The 19,532-nt window shown below is 48.8% G+C and overlaps 1 protein-coding gene and 1 non-coding gene across 2 annotated transcripts in view; both read right to left on the reverse strand.

Moving 5' to 3' along the window:
• LOC145864294 (uncharacterized) overlaps nt 1–17,626 on the reverse strand; it is an 82,591-nt gene extending 64,965 nt beyond the window's left edge. Inside the window, exon 1 of the mRNA XM_082969856.1 lies at nt 17,551–17,626. The gene's annotated coding sequence lies outside the window, so the exon portion shown is untranslated. The remainder of the gene's footprint in view (nt 1–17,550) is intronic.
• Nucleotides 725–800, reverse strand: trnav-uac (transfer RNA valine (anticodon UAC)). The gene has a single exon. It is a non-coding gene; the product is annotated as a tRNA-Val (tRNA).
• Nucleotides 17,627–19,532: the final 1,906 nt, after the last annotated feature.

The following is a 19,532-nucleotide window of genomic DNA, read 5'->3' on the forward strand; positions in this document are numbered from 1 at the left end:
ACCCTCTACCCTCATTAACCACAAGTGAAATATTAGATAATGTGACCCCTTGAGATGAAAAATAGTCACTGGAAATTAACCAACCATACATTATCAATTAACCAACCATACATTATCAATTAACCAACCACACATTATCAATTAACCAACCATACATTATCAATTAACCAACCATACATTATCAATTAACCAACCATACATTATCAATTAACCAACCATACATTATCAATTAACCAACCACACATTATCAATTAACCAACCACACATGATCAATTAACCAACCATACATTATCAATTAACCAACCACACATGATCAATTAACCAACCACACATTATCAATTAACCAACCATAATAAACCGTATAAACCCCGTGTACTAATCCTGTGTATAAACCCCGTGTATAAATCCTGTGTATAAACCCTGTGTATAAACCCTGTGTATAAACCCTGTGTGTAAACCCCGTGTGTAAACCCCGTGTGTAAACCCCGTGTATAAACCCTGTGTATAAACCCCGTGTATAAACCCCGTGTGTAAACCCTGTGTGTAAACCCCGTGTGTAAACCCCGTGTATAAATCCTGTGTATAAACCCAGTGTATAAACCCTACATTTTTACATTTTTGACATTTTAGTCATTTAGCAGACGCTCTTTTCCAGAGCGACTTACAGTCGTGAATGCATACATTTCATGCATTATTTTATTTTATTTTTTATTTTTTTTGTACTGGCCCCCCGTGGGAATCGAACCCACAACCCTGGCGTTGTAAACACCATGCTCTACCAACTGAGCCACAGGGAAGACCCTAGGATAAGAGCAGACAGTATATGGACAGACTGAGACCACTTTAAAACAGCACAGATTATATATGTGCGTAATTCCAGTCCATATTCAGTATATTCAGAAAGTATTCAGACCCCTTGACTTTTTCCCACATTTTGTTACGTTACAGCCTTATTCTATAAAATTGATTAAATATGTATTTTTTTTCCCCCTCATCGATCTACACACAAAAACACCCATTATAACAAAAAGCCAAAACCATTTTAACGAAAGTCTAATGTTTGAACCCGGTGATGTCGTGGGCCGTACACACCACCCTCTGTAGCGCCTAATCACAGTAAAGAGTCTGCATATCTGTTCAGTAACGCTGCATGCCTTCCCTGTTCGTTGTAACTGTGTCTAGACACTGTGGGCTCTGGTCAAAAGTAGTGCACTAGGTAGGGTGGATAGGGTCAGACACTGTGGGCTCTGGTCAAAAGTAGTGCACTAGGTAGGGTGGATAGGGTTAGACACTGTGGGCTCTGGTCAAAAGTAGTGCACTAGGTAGGGTGGATAGGGTTAGACACTGTAGGCTCTGGTCAAAAGTAGTGCACTAGGTAGGGTGGATAGGGTCAGACACTGTGGGCTCTGGTCAAAAGTAGTGCACTAGGTAGGGTAGGATAGGGTTAGACACTGTGGGCTCTGGTCAAAAGTAGTGCACTAGGTAGGGTGGATAGGGTCAGACACTGTGGGCTCTGGTCAAAAGTAGTGCACTAGGTAGGGTGGATAGGGTTAGACACTGTAGGCTCTGGTCAAAAGTAGTGCACTAGGTAGGGTGGATAGGGTCAGACACTGTGGGCTCTGGTCAAAAGTAGTGCACTAGGTAGGGGGTGGATAGGGTTAGACACTGTGGGCTCTGGTCAAAAGTAGTGCACTAGGTAGGGTGGATAGGGTTAGACACTGTGGGCTCTGGTCAAAAGTAGTGCACTAGATAGGGTGGATAGGGTCAGGGCCTTTTGGGACAAAAACACTGAGGTTATGTATAATGTGTTGTAGAATGAGGAAGACTGAGGTTATGTATTATGTGTTGTAGAATGAGGAAGACTGAGGTTATGTATTATGTGTTGTAGAATGAGGAAGACTGAGGTTATGTATTATGTGTTGTAGAATGAGGAAGACTGAGGTTATGTATTATGTGTTGTAGAATGAGGAAGACTGAGGTTATGTATTATGTGTTGTAGAATGAGGAAGACTGAGGTTATGTATTATGTGTTGTAGAATGAGGAAGACTGAGGTTATGTATTATGTGTTGTAGAATGAGGAAGACTGAGGTTATGTATTATGTGTTGTAGAATGAGGAAGACTGAGGTTATGTATTATGTGTTGTAGAATGAGGAAGACTGAGGTTATGTATTATGTGTTGTAGAATGAGGAAGACTGAGGTTATGTATTATGTGTTGTAGAATGAGGAAGACTGAGGTTATGTATTATGTGTTGTAGAATGAGGAAGACTGAGGTTATGTATTATGTGTTGTAGAATGAGGAAGACTGAGGTTATGTATTATGTGTTGTAGAATGAGGAAGACTGAGGTTATGTATTATGTGTTGTAGAATGAGGAAGACTGAGGTTATGTATTATGTGTTGTAGAATGAGGAAGACAGCCAACTAAAGTCCATACCAATGACTTCACATCGCCAGAGCACAGTTCAGTCATAAAACGAGTTGCCACAGCAAAACAAATGAAACATATTCCTTAGAATTGGACATTGCTGAGGGGAAAAGTGGTACGGGTGTATACTTCCATGTTTGTAAAACATCACAGCTGTCACGTCCTGACCAGTATAAGGGTTAATTGGTATTGTAGTTTGGTCAGGACGTGGCAGAGGGTATTCGTTTTATGTGGTTCGGGGTGGTGTGTTTTGTTGAAGGGGCATTTGGTTTAAGTATTCCGGGGTTTTTGGGCACTGTTTGGTTTTCAGGTATTCTATGATTTAGTCTAGTACGTCTGTTTCTATGTTTGGTTAATTGGGGTTGGGACTCTCAGTTGAAGGCAGGTGTTGTCTATCTGCCTTTGATTGAGAGTCCCATATATTAGGGTGTGTTTGTTATTGGTGGGTGATTATTCTGTGTATAGCCTTGTGCCTTACCAGACTGTTTTTGTTGATCGTTCGTTCTTTGTTATTTTGGTGTTCATTTTGTATTTATTAAAAGAGCAAGATGAGCATACACATACCTGCTGCGTTTTGGTCCTCCATTTCCAACGACAAGCGTGACAACAGCACAGTTGATAAATGTATGGCACCTGGAAACCAAACGAGGCGTCCCTGTTGTCGTAGGGTAAAGTGGACCAAGACGCAGCGGGGAAATGTGCGCTCATCTTCTTTATTATAAACGGACAAAGAAGGTGAACCAAAATAAACCAGTACACAACAAAAACACAACGACTAATAACAGGCCGGTAAGGCAACACAGCTATACCCAGCACAATCTCCCACAAAACACTCAAACAAACACATACCTATATATAGGACTCTCAATCAGAGGCAACGAGAAAACACCTGTCTCCAATTGAGAGTCCAACACCCAATTAACTAAACATAGAAATATCAAGAACTAGACTAAACATGTTCCTAACTCTGTACCGAAAGGTAAAAGGCAGAGAAACTCTCAACAGGATATTACATCATCTCCAGACAGAACAATAGAGCCCGAATCTCCTCCATGCCCCTCTATAGAGTTTCATTTCCTACCCACGAACCCTAGCAGCTGCTGCCTGAGCTGGGACCCACTCCACTCCTCTAATCCCGGCCTCGTTGTGTCTGAAACGGCACCCTATTCCCTCAGTAGTGCACTACTTTTGACCAAGGGCCAGCGCATTTTGGCTTTGGGGCAATTCCAGCGTAGGCCAGAAATATTTTTGGTAGTTCATACGGCTGGGAATTGCCAGGGACTCTCCCACTAGTTGTTCCTCATTAGCCAGTAAACACAGTAACCTAGTTGTTCCTCATTAGTCAGTCCAACCATCACAGTAACCTAGTTGTTCCTCATTAGCCAGTCCAGTAAACACAGTAACCTAGTTGTTCCTCATTAGCCAGTCATCACAGTAACCTAGTTGTTCCTCATTAGCCAGTCCTGTTAACACAGTAACCTAGTTGTTCCTCATTAGTCAGTCCAACCATCACAGTAACCTAGTTGTTCCTCATTAGCCAGTCCAGTAAACACAGTAACCTAGTTGTTCCTCATTAGCCAGTCATCACAGTAACCTAGTTGTTCCTCATTAGCCAGTCCTGTTAACACAGTAACCTAGTTGTTCCTCATTAGCCAGTCATCACAGTAACCTAGTTGTTCCTCATTAGCCAGTCCAGTCATCACAGTAACCTAGTTGTTCCTCATTAGCCAGTCCAGTAAACACAGTAACCTAGTTGTTCCTCATTAGCCAGTCATCACAGTAACCTAGTTGTTCCTCATTAGCCAGTCCTGTTAACACAGTAACCTAGTTGTTCCTCATTAGCCAGTCATCACACTAACCTAGTTGTTCCTCATTAGCCAGTCCAGTCATCACAGTAACCTAGTTGTTCCTCATTAGCCAGTTAACACAGTAACCTAGTTGTTCCTCATTAGCCAGTCATCACAGTAACCTAGTTGTTCCTCATTAGCCAGTCCAGTCATCACAGTAACCTAGTTGTTCCTCATTAGCCAGTCATCACAGTAACCTAGTTGTTCCTCATTAGCCAGTCCAATCAACACAGTAACCTAGTTGTTCCTCATTAGCCAGTCCAGTCAACACAGTAACCTAGTTGTTCCTCATTAGTCAGTCCAATCAACACAGTAACCTAGTTGTTCCTCATTAGCCAGTCCAATCAACACAGTAACCTAGTTGTTCCTCATTAGCCAGTCATCACAGTAACCTAGTTGTTCCTCATTAGCCAGTCCAATCAACACAGTAACCTAGTTGTTCCTCATTAGTCAGTCCAGTAAACACAGTAACCTAGTTGTTCCTCATTAGCCAGTCAACACAGTAACCTAGTTGTTCCTCATTAGCCAGTCCAACCAACACAGTAACCCAGAGATTCCAAGAAAAATTTGGCCCACGACCCCATTTTGATATCAAAATGAGTCAATTACAAATCACTCTATTTTTTGTATAGTTTGATTTTTATTCCACCTTTATTTAACCAGGTAGGCAAGTTGAGAACAAGTTCTCATTTACAATTGCGACCTGGCCAAGATAAAGCAAAGCAGTTTGACACATACAACAACACAGAGTTACACATGGAGTAAAACAAACATACAGTCAATAATACAGTAGAAAAATAAGTCTATATACAAAGTGAGCAAATGAGGTGAGATAAGGGAGGTAAAGGCAAAAAGGCCATGGTGGCAAAGTAAATACAATATAGCAAGTAAAACACTGGAATGGTAGATTTGTAGTGGAAGAAAGTGCAAAGTAGAAATAGAAATAATGGGGTGCAAAGGAGCAAAATAAATAAATAAATAAATACAGTAGGGGAAGGGATAGTTGTTTGGGCTAAATTATAGATGGGCTATGTACAGGTGCAGTGATCTGTGAGCTACTCTGACAGCTGGTGCTTAAAGCTAGTGAGGGAGATATGAGTCTCCAGCTTCAGAGATGTTTGTAGTTCGTTCCAGTCATTGGCAGCGGAGAACTGGAAGGAAAGGTGGCCGAAGGAGGAATTGGCTTTGGGGGCGACCAGAGAGATATGTGACTGAAACACATCATGAAAGTATTGGGAAGTTCAGAAGATCACCAGACTGTAATGTTGTATGATCTCCTGTGTAGAAAATATTTGAGTTTCCCCAGTTTGACTGAGTGTCTGGTCTTGTCCAGGCGGTTGTAACGGCTTGTGGGCATTGATGGCCACTAGGGGGAGGAAGGGTTATCTGGCTCTACAAGTTTTCTGAGCCCCCAAAAACCCCAAAACTGTTTTGTAATACATTTGTAACTTTTCTATTGTTAGACATAAAAGACTGTAAAAACACCAGGAAATCATTTCCAAGTTATTTTAATTTTGGAAATCTGTTCATGTATTTCCACATGTAATAGAGAGATACGTGATTATGTAAAAATGTAAACAAGGCTTGAAATTATTTATGTTTTAGTCAAATATTATCTCTGTTTGGGCTTCTTGCAGTCTACAAATGATTTGTAATGATGCTCCAGCCCCCAAAAATCCCTCAATAATGTAGTTGTTGATCTCTGCTTTAGAGTGTCTCTGTTCTCTCCAACCCACCGCCTGGTCAGAGAGAGTGTCTCTGCTCTCTCCAACCCACCGCCTGGTCAGAGAGAGTGTCTCTGCTCTCTCCAACACACCGCCTGGTCAGAGAGAGTGTCTCTGCTCTCTCCAACCCACCGCCTGGTCAGAGAGAGTGTCTCTGCTCTCTCCAACCCACCGCCTGGTCAGAGAGAGTGTCTCTGTTCTCTCCAACACACCGCCTGGTCAGAGAGTGTGTCTCTGTTCTCGCCAACACACCGCCTGGTCAGAGAGAGTGTCTCTGTTCTCTCCAACACACCGCCTGGTCAGAGAGAGTGTCTCTGCTCTCTCCAACCCACCGCCTGGTCAGAGAGAGTGTCTCTGTTCTCTCCAACACACCGCCTGGTCAGAGAGAGTGTCTCTGTTCTCTCCAACCCACCGCCTGGTCAGAGAGAGTGTCTCTGCTCTCTCCAACACACCGCCTGGTCAGAGAGAGTGTCTCTGTTCTCTCCAACACACCGCCTGGTCAGAAGCCCTTAATCTCCGAGCCACTCAGCCAGATCTCTTACCTCTATTGGGCACGTACACACACACACGTACACACGTACACACACACGCATACACACACATGTACACACCCACACATACACACACGCGTACACACACACGCATACACACACACCTGCAGAAACGATGCAGTGCCCAATTTCTCAAAAGTCACAGTGTGTTTGTAGGAATGCGTGAGTGTATTTGTGTGTGTCAAGGTTTCTGTTAGGAAAAATGTAGCGCCCGACAAGCGACCGTGAAGAGTAAAATTTAAATCGGACATGATGAATTTACCTGGTTACAACGATATGATATAGTGTGTGTGTGTGTGTGTGTGTGTGTGTGTGTGTGTGTGTGTGTGTGTGTGTAAGTTGACTATGCAAACAATTTGAAATGTTTAACACATGAATGTTTCTGATACAAAGAAGAAGAAGTGATGCAGTCAGTCTCTCCTCAAAACTCTCATAGTATTTATATCGGCCCTCTGATTACAATGAAGAGCGAGACGTGTCGCTCAGTTCTGGGCCGGCTGCAGTTTAACTAGGTGTTTCCTTGCGGCACTCGACCACACGAATAATCAAGATAAGATGAATCTAGAGCCTGCAGGACTTGCTTTGTGGAGTGTGGTGTCAAAAAAAGCAGAGCATCTCTACGGACAGACCTCTTCCCCCATCTTTACAACCATTTGAATCTATATGTTTTGATCATGACAGTTTACAATCTAAGGTAACACCAAGTAATTTAGTCTCCTCAATTTGTTCAACAGCCACACCATTTATTACCAGATTCAGCTGAGGTCTAGAACTTAAGGAATGATTTGTACCAAATATAATGCTCTTCGTTTTAGAGATGTTTAGGACCAGTTTATTACTGGCTATTCCAAAACAGACTGCAACTCTTTGTTAAGGGTTTCAGTGACTTCATTAGCTGTGTTTGCTGATGCGTATATGGTTGAATCATCAGCGTACATGGTCACACATGCTTTGTTTAACCTCTTGGGGCTAGGTGGGACGCTAGCGTGCCACCCGTGGTGCACTCCATCAACAGCAGGTGCATTTCAAGAGCGGCAAATTTGAATCCAAATAAATGTCAAAATTCAAGTTTTTCAAAAATACAACTATTTTACACCATTTGAAAGATAAACATCTCCTTAATCTAACCACGTTTTACGATTTCAAAAAGGTTTTACGGCGAAAGCATAAATTTAGAGTATGTTAGGACAGTACATTTACAAGAGTTGTGTGTAATGTTTTGTCAAGTCAAAGACAGGGTCACCAAAACCATAAAACCAGCTAAAATGATGCACTAACCTTTTACAATCTCCATCAGATGACACTCCTAGGACATTATGTTAGACAATGCATGCATTTTTAGTTCTATCAAGTTCATATTTATATCCAAAAACAGCGTTTTACTATGGCATTGATGTTGAGGAAATCGTTTCCCTCCAATAACCGGCAGTCAAGTCAGCGTAACAAATTAAATAATTAAAATTAGAAATCATTGGTAAAATATTATATTGTCATTTAAAGAATTATAGATTTACATCTCTTGAACGCAATCAACTTGCCAGATTTAAAAATAACCTTACTGGGAAATCACACTTTGCAATAATCTGAGCACTGCGCCCAGAAAAATACGCGTTGCGATACAGACTAGACGTCATGTTGGGGAGATCTAAAATCGAAAATACTATGTAAATAATCCATTACCTTTGATTCTCTTCATCAGATGTCACTTCCAGGTATCACAGGTCCATAACGAATGTAGTTTTGTTCAAAAAAGCTCATCATTTATGTCCAAAAATCTCCGTCTCGTTAGCACATGATGTAAGCCAGCCGGACTTCTCGTCATGAACGAGGGGAAAAAATATATTTCCGTTCGTTCAAACATGTCAAACGTTGTATAGCATAAATCATTAGGGCCTTTTTTAACCAGAACATGAATAATATTCAAGGTGGACGAATGCATACTCTTTTATAACGTATTGGAACGAGGGTACCCAACATGAACTCGCGCGCCAGGTGTCTAATGGGACATCATCGTTCCATGGCTCTTGTTCGGTCAGATCTCCCTCCAGAAGACTCAAAACACTTTGTAAAGGCTGGTGACATCTAGTGGAAGCAATAGGAAGTGCCAAAATATTCCTAAACCCCTGTGTTTTTCAATGGGATAGGTTTAAAGTCAATACAACACATCAGGTATCCACTTCCTGTCAGAAAATGTCTCAGGGTTTTGCCTGCCAAATGAGTTCTGTTATACTCACAGACACCATTCAAACAGTTTTGGAAACTTTAGAGTGTTTTCTATCCATATATAATAAGTATATGCATATTCTAGTTACTGGGTAGGATTAGTAACCAGATTAAATCGGGTACATTTTTTTTATCCAGACGTGCAAATGCTGCCCCCTAGACCCAACAGGTTAATGCCAGTGGCAGGTCATTGGTAAAAAATAGAAAAGAGTAGAGGGCCTAGAGAGCTGCCCTGCGGTACACCACACTTTACACTGTTAGAGAGGCTTCCATTAAAGAAAACCCTCTGAGTTCTATTAGCTCTGAATCCACGATATGGCAGAGGTTGAAAGGCCATAACACATTATGGTTATGATAAATAATGTCAAAGGCTGCACTGAAATATCCCACCATCGTCATATTATCAATTTCTTTCAACCAATCATCAGTCATTTGTGTCAGTGCAGTACATGTTGAGTGCCCTTCTCTATAAACATGCTGAAAGTCTGTAGTTCATTTGTTTACAGAGAAATAGCATTGTATTTGATCAAACATCATTTTTTCCCAACAGTTTGCTAAGAGCTGATAGGTCTGCTGTTAGAACCAGTAAAGGCCGCTTTACCACTCTTGGGCAGTGGAATGACTTTGGCTTCCCTCCAGGCCTGAGGACAAAGACATTCCTCTAGGCTCAGATTAAAGATATGCCAGAAATGAAGTAATAATTTAATACAGTTGAAATGTTTACAAATTAGATACTCTGAAATGAAAGCAACTTCCCGAAAATGAACACTGGGATTATAGTGATATTATGTCTTCTGTGGGTTTTTTTATTTCACCTTTATTTAACCAGGTAGGCTAGTTATTTCACCTTTATTTACCCAGGTAGGCTAGTTGAGAACAAGTCCTTTATTTAACCAGGTAGGCTAGTTGAGAACAAGTTCTCATTTACAACTGTGACATGGCCAAGATAAAGCAAAGCAGTGTGACACAAACAACAACACAGAGTTACACATGGAATAAACAAAACATACAGTCAATAATACAATCTTCTTATTATGTCTGATCTCACAAACAATGTAAAGTATTTATAGAGGTGTAATCTTGAGCCAAGCTGTTGATTTATTATCTGAGGGTATCTTGCTAGTGACACACTTGTTGAATTCTGCAACAGGCAGAGAGAGCCAGAGAGGCAGAGAGGCAGAGAGCCAGAGAGAGCCAGAGAGAGCCAGAGAGCCAGAGAGCCAGAGAGAGCCAGAGTCAGAGAGCCAGAAAGGCAGAGAGAGGTAGAGAGCCAGAGAGCCAGAGAGCCAGAGAGCCAGAGAGAGGCAGAGAGAGGCAGAGAGCCAGAGAGAGCCAGAGAGGCAGAGAGAGCCAGAGAGAGCCAGAGAGAGCCAGAGAGGCAGAGAGAGCCAGAGAGAGCCAGAGTCAGAGAGCCAGAAAGGCAGAGAGCCAGAGAGAGCCAGAGAGAGCCAGAGAGCCAGAGAGAGGCAGAGAGAGGCAGAGAGCCAGAGAGAGCCAGAGCCAGAGAGCCAGAGAGGCAGAGAGAGGCAGAGAGAGGCAGAGAGAGGCAGAGAGCCAGAGAGGCAGAGAGAGCCAGAGAGAGCCAGAGAGAGCCGGAGAGCCAGAGGCAGAGAGGCAGAGAGGCAGAGAGAGGTAGAGAAGCAGTGGCCAAGGCAGCTCTATCCATCTTAGCTCAGCCTGCCTTCAACAGCCTTTTACATCAGCCTGCCTGGTATCAGCCCCAGTCCAAACCCCCAGCCCTAAGCCCCAGCCCTAACCTCTGGCCCTAACCCCCAGCCCTAACCCCCAGCCCTAACCCCCAGCCCTAACCTCAGGCCCTAACCCCCGGCCCTAACCCCCGGCCCTAACCTCAGGCCCTAACCCCCAGCCCCTAACCCCCAGCCCTAACCTCAGGCCCTAACCCCCGGCCCTAACCCCCAGCCCCTAACCCCCAGCCCTAACCTCAGGCCCTAGCCCCTAACCCCCAGCCCCTAACCCCCAGCCCAAACCCCCAGCCCAAACCCCCAGCCCAAACCCCCAGCCCTAAGCCCCAGCCCTAACCTCAGGCCCTAACCCCCAGCCCTAACTCCCAGCCCTAACTCCCAGCCCTAACCTCAGGCCCTAACCTCAGGCCCTAACCCCCAGCCCTAACCCCCAGCCCTAACCTCAAGCCCTAACCCCCAGCCCTAACCCCCAGCCCTAACCCTCAGGCCCTAACTCCCAGCCCTAACTCCCAGCCCTAACCCTCAGGCCCTAACCCCCAGCCCTAACCCCCAGCCCTAACCTCAGGCCCTAACCCCCAGCCCTAACCCCCAGCCCTAACCCCCAGCCCTAACCCTCAGGCCCTAACCCCCAGCCCTAAGCCTAGTGCCGAGACCCCTAAAAGACATAGTTCTTCCTGACGTTGTGTATTACCTCTACACTCTAATAAAACAGGGTTCCAAAAGGGTTCTTCGGCTGTCCCCATAGGAGAACCCTGTTTGGTTCCAGGTAGAACTCTTTCGGGTTCCATGTGGATCCCTCTGGGGAAAGGGTTCCACATGGAATCCAAACGGGTTCTACCTGGAATCAAAAAAGGGTTCTTCTATGGGGACAGCCGAAGTACCCTTTTTAGGTTCTAGATAGCACCTTTTTTTCTAAGGGTGTAGGTGCCGATGCAATCAGCCCAGCCGGTAATCCAACTTCCTGGTTGGATTTGTCTCAGGTTTTTGCCTGCCATATGAGTTCTATTATTCTCACAGACATTATTTTAACAGTTTTGGAAACTAGAGTGTTTTCTATCCAAATCTACTAATTATATGCATATCCTAGCTTCTGGGCCTGAGTAGCAGGCAGTTTACTTTGGGCACACTTTTCATCCAAAATTCCGAATGCTGCCCCCTATCCTAGTGAGGTTTTAATAGTGTTGACAGTACACATATTTAGTTAATGGTGTTGACTCCGTCAAAGCTTGTTAAGGAGGAAAGCGATGCCTTTGCAGCCTGAATGGAGGATGTTTTATATACTCGCTGGGGGTTAGGAGTTTGTCGACTACACTATTTGCATCGGACGGCAAAGACCAGACGACATATACCCAGCCTCAGCCCTAACCCCAGCCCAACCCCTAACCTCAGCCCTAACCCCTAACCTCAGCCCAAACCCCAGCCCAACCCCTAACCTCAGCCCTAACCCCTAACCTCAGCCCTAACCCCTAACCTCAGCCCAAACCCCAGCCCTAACCCCTAACCTCAGCCCTAACCCCTAACCTCAGCCCTAACCCCTAACCTCAGCCCTAACCCCTAACCTCAGCCCTAACCCCTAGTCTCAGCCCTAACCCAGTCTCAGCCCTAACCCCAGCTCTTTTCTCAGCCCTAACCCCAGCCCCAGTCTCAGCCCTAACCCCAGCCCCAGTCTCAGCCCTAACCCGCCCAGTCTCAGCCCTAACCCCAGTCTCAGCCCTAACCCCAGTCTCAGCCCTAACCCCAGGTCCAGTCTCAGCCCTAACCCCAGCCCCAGTCTCAGCCCTAACCCCAGGTCCAGCCCTAACCCCAGTCTCAGCCCTAACCCCAGGTCCAGTCTCAGCCCTAACCCCAGTCTCAGCCCTAACCCCAGTTCCAGTCTCATCCCTAACCCCAGGTTCAGTCTCAGCCCAACCCCTAACCTCAGCCCTAACCCCTAACCTCAGCCCTAACCCCTAACCTCAGCCCAAACCCCAGCCCTAACCCCTAACCTCAGCCCTAACCCCTAACCTCAGCCCTAACCCCTAACCTCAGCCCTAACCCCTAACCTCAGCCCTAACCCCAGTCTCAGCCCTAACCCAGTCTCAGCCCTAACCCCAGCTCTTTTCTCAGCCCTAACCCCAGCCCCAGTCTCAGCCCTAACCCCAGCCCCAGTCTCAGCCCTAACCCCAGTCTCAGCCCTAACCCCAGTCTCAGCCCTAACCCCAGGTCCAGTCTCAGCCCTAACCCCAGCCCCAGTCTCAGCCCTAACCCCAGGTCCAGCCCTAACCCCAGTCTCAGCCCTAACCCCAGGTCCAGTCTCAGCCCTAACCCCAGTCTCAGCCCTAACCCCAGTTCCAGTCTCATCCCTAACCCCAGGTTCAGTCTCAGCCCTAACCCCAGGTCCAGTCTCAGCCCTAACCCCAGGTCCAGGCTCAGCCCTAACCCCAGGTCCAGGCTCAGCCCTAACCCCAGTTCCAGTCTCAGCCCTAACCCCAGGTCCAGTCTCAGCCCTAACCCCAGGTCCAGTCTCAGCCCTAACCCCAGGTCCAGTCTCAGCCCTAACCCCAGGTCCAGTCTCAGCCCTAACCCCAGTTCCAGTCTCAGCCCTAACCCCAGTTCCAGTCTCAGCCCTAACCCCAGGTCCAGTCTCAGCCCTAACCCCAGGTCCAGTCTCAGCCCTAACCCCAGGTCCAGTCTCAGCCCTAACCCCAGGTCCAGTCTCAGCCCTAACCCCAGGTCCAGTCTCAGCCCTAACCCCAGGTCCAGTCTCAGCCCTAACCCCAGGTCCAGTCTCAGCCCTAACCCAGTCTCAGCCCTAACCAGTCTCAGCCCTAACCCCAGTCTCAGCCCTAACCCCAGTCTCAGCCCTAACCCAGTATCAGCCCTAACCCCAGGTCCAGTCTCAGCCCTAACCCCAGGTCCAGTCTCAGCCCTAACCCCAGGTCCAGTCTCAGCCCTAACCCCAGGTCCAGTCTCAGCCCTAACCCCAGCCCTAACCCCTAACCTCAGCCCTAACCTCAGCCCTAACCCCTAACCTCAGCCCTAACCCCTAACCTCAGCCCTAACCCCAGGTCCTGCCTCAGCCCTAACCCAGTCTCAGCCCTAACCCCAGTCTCAACCCCAGCTCTTTTCTCAGCCCTAACCCCAGCCCCAGTCTCAGCCCTAACCCCAGTCTCAGCCCTAACCCCAGGTCCAGTCTCAGCCCTAACCCCAGCCCCAGTCTCAGCCCTAACCCCAGGTCCAGCCCTAACCCCAGTCTCAGCCCTAACCCCAGGTCCAGTCTCAGCCCTAACCCCAGGTCCAGTCTCAGCCCTAACCCCAGTCTCAGCCCTAACCCCAGTTCCAATCTCAGCCCTAACCCCAGTTCCAGTCTCAGCCCTAACCCCAGTTCCAGTCTCAGCCCTAACCCCAGGTCCAGTCTCAGCCCTAACCCCAGGTCCAGTCTCATCCCTAACCCCAGGTCCAGTCTCAGCCCTAACCCCAGTTCCAGTCTCAGCCCTAACCCCAGTTCCAGTCTCAGCCCTAACCCCAGGTCCAGTCTCAGCCCTAACCCCAGGTCCAGTCTCAGCCCTAACCCCAGGTCCAGTCTCCGCCCTAACCCCAGGTCCAGTCTCAGCCCTAACCCCAGGTCCAGTCTCAGCCCTAACCCCAGGTCCAGTCTCAGCCCTAACCCCAGGTCCAGTCTCAGCCTCAGCTAAATACCCTATCGCTGCAGCCCCATCGCTAGAGGTGACTTACATCTCTCACGCTTCGACAAATGCAAACCCTAATATCAGGCATGTGTTTCTCTCTCCCACCTCTCTGGTACTGTAATATTACTGACAGACTTCCCAAAGCCCAAGCTATATAGGTTAGAAGTCTGACTTTACCACGGGCCACTTTCACAACAACACATGTAACATGCTGACCACACCGACCCGCGTTGCGTGCGCGAGCGTTGCGTGCGCGAGCGTTGCTAAATGAATGTACACGTACACGTTATTCAATCATTGCACCCAACACTGCTCGGCGCGCCAACGAGCGTCTGCGTTGGAAATTTAAAATATGACTTGGTTCTATTTGTGACGCTTGATGCGCTGCAAGTCCCGCCTCTCCCATCTCCTCATTGGTTGTTAGGAGCATATACCCACGTGCCATCTCCTCATCAGTTGTTAGGAGCATATACCCACGTGCCATCTCCTCATCGGTTGTTAGGAGCATATACCCACGTGGGTGACTGAAAGATGAACTGACGTTCCCTCTCCAGTCCAGCTGGTGGTGGCGATGCACCTTAAAGTCAGTTGCCAACCGCCATATAAAGTCCACAGAAGAAGAAGCCTGAAGGAAGAGAGATGACTAGAAACTAACTATGTTTTCCTCCTTTTTATCTGTGGATTTAATTGATCAACCCGGCGTGTATCTCCCAGGACAACCCGGCGTGTATCTCCCAGGACAACCCGGCGTGTATCTCCCAGGACAACCCGGCGTGTATCTCCCAGGACAACCCGGCGTGTATCTCCCAGGACAAACCGGCGTGTATCTCCCAGGACAAACCGGCGTGTATCTCCCAGGACAAACCGGCGTGTATCTCCCAGGACAACCCGGCGTGTATCTCCCAGGACAACCCGGCGTGTATCTCCCAGGACAACCCGGCGTGTATCTCCCAGGACAAACCGGCGTGCATCTCCCAGGACAAACCGGCGTGTATCTCCCAGGACAAACCGGCGTGTATCTCCCAGGACAACCCGGCGTGTATCTCCCAGGACAACCCGGCGTGTATCTCCCAGGACAACCCGGCGTGTATCTCCCAGGACAACCCGGCGTGTATCTCCCAGGACAACCCGGCGTGTATCTCCCAGGACAACCCGGCGTGTATCTCCCAGGACAAACCGGCGTGTATCTCCCAGGACAAACCGGCGTGTATCTCCCAGGACAAACCCGGCGTGTATCTCCCAGGACAAACCCGGCGTGTATCTCCCAGGACAAACCGGCGTGTATCTCCCAGGACAACCCGGCGTGTATCTCCCAGGACAACCCGGCGTGTATCTCCCAGGACAAACCCGGCGTGTATCTCCCAGGACAACCCGGCGTGTATCTCCCAGGACAACCCGGCGTGTATCTCCCAGGACAACCCGGCGTGTATCTCCCAGGACAACCCGGCGTGTATCTCCCAGGACAACCCGGCGTGTATCTCCCAGGACAACCCGGCGTGTATCTCCCAGGACAACCCGGCGTGTATCTCCCAGGACAACCCGGCGTGTATCTCCCAGGACAAACCGGCGTGTATCTCCCAGGACAACCCGGCGTGTATCTCCCAGGACAACCCGGCGTGTATCTCCCAGGACAACCCGGCGTGTATCTCCCAGGACAACCCGGCGTGTATCTCCCAGGACAACCCGGCGTGTATCTCCCAGGACAACCCGGCGTGTATCTCCCAGGACAACCCGGCGTGTATCTCCCAGGACAACCCGGCGTGTATCTGCCAGGACAAATGAGTAACAGCCAGCTACGTGTCCATGAATGTTTCATGTGTTTCATGTGTGAATGTTTTACCTGTCCCCAAATTAATATAGTTGGTTCAGAGTTTGTTTTGATATTTCCACCTGCGTGTCCTGATCGCGTCTGGTGTGGGAGGACAAAAGTCATTTACAACATTTAAGACCAACGACCACAAGTCCAGCGTCTGAAATTACAAGAAAACCTCAGTGTAGGGTAATCCCTGCTGTTAAAACCACCGCCACTTTGTCTGGAACAAGCTAATTAGCTAAATACAGACTACAACAAGCTAATTAGCTAAATACAGACTATAACAAGCTAATTAGCTAGTCAGACTACAACAAGCTAATTAGCTAAATACAGACTACAACAAGCGAATTAGCTAAATACAGACTACAACAAGCTAATTAGCTAAATACAGACTACACCAAGCGTATTAGCTAAATACAGACTACAACAATCTAATTAGCTAAATACAGACTACAACAAGCTAATTAGCTAGTCAGACTACAACAAGCGAATTAGCTAGTCAGACTACAACAAGCTAATTAGCTAGTCAGACTACAACAAGCTAATTAGCTAAATACAGACTACAACAAGCTAATTAGCTAGTCAGAATACAACAAGCTAATTAGCTAGTCAGACTACAACAAGCTAATTAGCTAAATACAGACTACAACAAGCTAATTAGCTAGTCAGACTACAACAAGCTAATTAGCTAGCCAGACTACAACAAGCTAATTAGCTAAATACAGACTACAACAAGCTAATTAGCTAGTCAGACTACAACAAGCTAATTTCCTAGTCAGACTACACCAAGCTAGCAGTCGCTCCAGCCTAGTCAGACTACAACAAGCTAATTAGCTAGTCAGACTACAACAAGCTAATTAGCTAGTCAGACTACAACAAGCTAATTAGCTAAATACAGACTGCAACAAGCTAATTAACTAGTCAGACTACAACAAAGCCAATTAGCTAAATACAGACTGCAAGAAGCTAATTAACTAGTCAGACTACACCAAGCTAATTAGCTAGTCAGACTACAACAAGCTAATTAGCTAGTCAGACTACAACAAGCTAATTACCTAAATACAGACTGCAACAAGCTAATTAGCTAAATACAGACTGCAACAAGCTAATTAACTAGTCAGACTACAACAAGCTAATTAGCTAAATACAGACTACAACAAGCTAATTAGCTAGACAGACTACAACAAGCTAATTAACTAGTCAGACTACAACAAAGCTAATTTGCTAGTCAGACTACACCAAGCTAATTAGCTAGTCAGACTACAACAAAGCTAATTAGCTAGTCAGACTACAACAAAGCTAATTAGCTAGTCAGACTACAACAAGACTAAATGATTGAAAACAAACGGATACAAGCAGAATCCCCTCCCTCAGCCATAACCTTATAGTGAGTTAGCGTTGCTCTCTGTTTAGTGTCTGCCTGCTGTCACTCCTCATTCTTCAGTGTCAGACTAACACAAGAACAAGAGTGGCAACCAGCGCCCAACAAAAAGCTCACGAGCAAAGACAGTGTCTGTTCAATGAGGGGGCAGGTTCACAGGCTGAATTCCAGAGACGGGTGAAGACATGGAGGGTGAGCAGTAACAGACTTACCCCAATATGACCACGTTGGAGCTGGGCTGGTGCTGTAGTCCCCCTGCAGCTCTCCCACCTCAGACAGAGGCTGGCTGGCGCCCCCTGCGCCTCCGCTCTCCCCCCGCGGGCTGGCTGGCTGGCGTCCCCGCGCCCCCTCTCCCACCTCAGACAGAGGCGGCGGCGGCGCCCCGCGCCCCGCCCCCCCCGCGGGCTGGCTGGCTGGCTGTTCCCCTGCTGCTCTCCCCTCTCCCACCTCAGACAGGGCTGGCTGGCTGGCTGTTCCCCTGCTGCCCCCTCTCCCACCTCAGACAGGGCGGCGGCTGGCGCCCGCGCCCCCCCCCACCTCGCGGGCGCGGCTGCCCCCGCGCTCCCCCCTCCCCCTCGCGGGCGGCGGCGGCTGCCCCTGCTGCCCCCTCTCCCACCTCAGACAGGGCTGACTGGCTGTTCCCCTGCTGCTCTCCCACCTCAGACAGGGCGGCTGGCTGCCCCGCTGCCCCCCCTCCCCCTCGCGGGCGGCGCGCTGGCTGGCTGGCTGGCGTCCCCGCGCCCCCCTCTCCCACCTCAGACAGGGGCGGCTGGCAGGCGGCTGGCTGTCCCCGTACTGCTCTCCCCTCTCCCACCTCAGACAGGGGCTGGCTGGCTGGCTGGCTGGCTGGCTGTCCCCGTACTGCTCTCCCCTCTCCCACCTCAGACAGGGGCTGACTGGCTGGCTGTTCCCCTGCTGCTCTCTGCTCTCCCACCTCAGACAGGGGCTGGCTGGCTGGCTGGCTGGCTGGCTGGCTGGCTGTTGCCTCCACTCCAGACTGGGTGAATCCTACTTCAGCTGCTGCCTGTATAACTCTATGACAGAGCAACAAGATGGAGGTGGATGTCAGTAACCTGCTTCTCTGTTGAGTTACCCGAGACGTTTCTGACTCCACAGAGAGAGAGGAACAGCGTAGTGTGACGTGTCTGAGGAAAACAAATCGGCACACACTGTAACAACACACACACACGCTTGCATGAGCTCACATACCACTCCTCCCTCTCTCCTCCCCCTCTCTCCCCCTCTCTCCCCCTCTCTCCTCCCTCTCTCCCCCTCTCTCCTCCCCCTCTCTCCCCCTCTCTCTCACGCTCCACAATGTCTGTCTGGGGGATGATCAGAAATGTGCTCCTCCCCCTCTCTCTCTTTCCCCCCCCTCTCTATCTTTACAGTATACCCCTCCTCTCTCAATTCAATTTCAATTTAAGGGCTTTATTGGCATGGGAAACATATGTTTACATTGCCAACAAGCGAAATATGAACAAAAAAAAAAAAACAGCCTCTCTGCTCCCTCCAGTCCACCCCCCAGCCTCTCTGCTCCCTCCAGTCCACCCCCCAGCCTCTCTGCTCCCTCCAGTCCACCCCCCAGCCTCTCTGCTCCCTCCAGTCCACCCCCCAGCCTCTCTGCTTCCTCCAGTCCACCCCCCCAGCCTCTCTGCTCCCTCCAGTCCACCCCCCAGCCTCTCTTCTCCCTCCAGTCCACCCCCCAGCCTCTCTGCTCCCTCCAGTCCACCCCCCAGCCTCTCTGCTCCCTCCAGTCCACCCTCTCTGCTCCCTCCAGTCCACCCCCCAGCCTCTCTGCTCCCTCCAGTCCACCCCCCAGCCTCTCTGCTCCCTCCAGTCCACCTCCCAGCCTCTCTGCTCCCTCCAGTCCCCCCCAGCCTCTCTGCTCCCTCCAGTCCACCCCCCAGCCTCTCTGCTCCCTCCAGTCCGTCCCCCCAGCCTCTCTGCTCCCTCCAGTCCCCCCCCAGCCTCTCTGCTCCCTCCAGTCCAACCCCCAGCCTCTCTAATCCCTCCAGTCCACCCCCCAGCCTCTCTGCTCCCCCGTCCCCCCCAGCCCCGCCCCTCCAGCCGCCCCCAGCCTCTCTGCTCCCTCCAGCCGCCCCCAGCCCCGCCCCTCCGCCGTCCACCCAGCCTCTCTCTCTAGCTGATCCCCTGTGAGTGTAGCAGACAGCTGGGGAGAACAGCCAGATACAGC

Source organism: Salmo salar, chromosome 26, assembly GCF_965601325.2.
Source record: "Salmo salar chromosome 26, fSalSal1, whole genome shotgun sequence".
In the NCBI taxonomy this organism is placed as follows: domain Eukaryota; kingdom Metazoa; phylum Chordata; class Actinopteri; order Salmoniformes; family Salmonidae; genus Salmo; species Salmo salar.